Raw genomic sequence first — 1,752 nt, forward strand, 5'->3', positions numbered from 1 at the left:
ATCTCAGGTTGTTAATGATTCTTCCTCCAATCCTGATGCCACGTTTTTCTTCATATAGTCCAGCTTCTCAGATTATTTGTTCAGCGTATAGATTGAATAAGTATGGGGAAAGGATACAACCCTTTAAATACAACCTTTTGTTATATCTAGGTAGATTTATTTCTGAGTACTTCATCTTTTGGGTAGTTATTGTAAATGTTATTTCCTTACAAAGTTCTCTTTGTTAGTGCAGAGGAATCCAACTGATTTTTGTATGTTAATCTTGTACCCTGGCACTATGCTGAATCCTTCTATTAGTTCCAGGCATTTTCTTGTTGAGTCTTTGGAATTTTCTATGTATAAAATCATATGATCTGCAAATAGAGGTAGTTCTACTTCTTTGACAGTTTGGATACCTTCTATTTCCCTTGCTTGCCTAATTGCTCTGGCTCTTGACGAGAATAAACTGTTGGCGAAGAATGCTGAAAGTGCCATGGACTGCTTAAAGAACTAACAACAGGTCTGTCCTGGAGGAAGTGCAGCCAGAATTCTCCTTGGAAGCAAGAATGGCCAGACTTCGTCTCAGATACTTTGGTCATGTTGTCAGAAGGGACCATTCACTGAAGAAGGATGTCATGCTTGGTAAGGTGGAAGGTTGACCAAAGAGGGGAAGGCCCTCAATGAGATGCATTGACACAGTGGCAGCAGCAATGGGCTCAAGTATAATAATGATCATGGAGCTGGCACTGTGCATAAGGTCGCTATGAGTCAGAGATGACTCCATGTCACCTAACAACAACAAACAGAACTTCCAATACAATATAGAATAGGAGTGGTGATATAAAGGGCATCCTTGTCTGGTTCCCATTTGCTAGGGAAATGTTTTCAGCCTCTCTCCACTGAGAATAATGTTGATTGTTGGTTTTGTTTAGATGTATTAATTATATTGGGGAATTTCCCCTCTATTGCTGTTTTGTTGAGTGTTTATCAAGAACGTGTGTTGGATTTTGTCAAATGTCTTGTCTGTATCAATTGATATGATTATGTGGTTCTTTTTCTTTTATTCTACTTATGTGGTGGATTATCTTGATTGTTTTTCTAACATTGAACAATCCTTGCACACCTGGTATGAATCCCACTTGGTCACTCTCTATTATTTTTTTGATATGTTCTTGGATTCTATTGGCTAGAATTTTGTTGAGAATTTTTGCATCTATGTTCATGGGGGATATTGGTCTTTAATTTTCTTTTTTAATGGTGTCTTTGCCTGGTGTTGGTATGAGGGTTATGTCTGCTTCATAGAATGAGTTCAGGAATATGTCATCCTTTTCTGTGTTCTGAAATAGTTTGAGTAGAATTGGTGTCATCTCCTATGTAAGTGATTGGTAGAATGCTCCAGTGAAGACATCTGGACCAGGACTTTTTTTGGTGGGAGTTTTTTTTATGACCTGTTTGATTTATTCTTTTGTTATGGGTCTTTTTCTATTTTCTACCTCAGATTGTATTAGTTTGGGTAGTCAGTGTATTTCTAGAAATTTGTTCATTATTATCTAAGTTATTTAATATGTTAGCATACAATTGTTCTTAGTATTCAATTATTTTATAGATATAGATATAGATATATAGATATAGATATAGATATAGATATAGATATAGATATATGGGAGCTCTGGTGGTATAGTACCTAAGGCATTTGACTGTTAACCAGAAGGCTGTCAGTTCAAACCCACCAGCTACTCCTCAGAAGGAAGACTGGGCAATCTACATCTGTAG

The sequence above is a fragment of the Orycteropus afer genome, unplaced genomic scaffold (assembly GCF_000298275.1).
Source record: "Orycteropus afer afer isolate SDZICR_OR568_19922 unplaced genomic scaffold, OryAfe1.0 scaffold00538, whole genome shotgun sequence".
NCBI lineage: Eukaryota > Metazoa > Chordata > Mammalia > Tubulidentata > Orycteropodidae > Orycteropus > Orycteropus afer.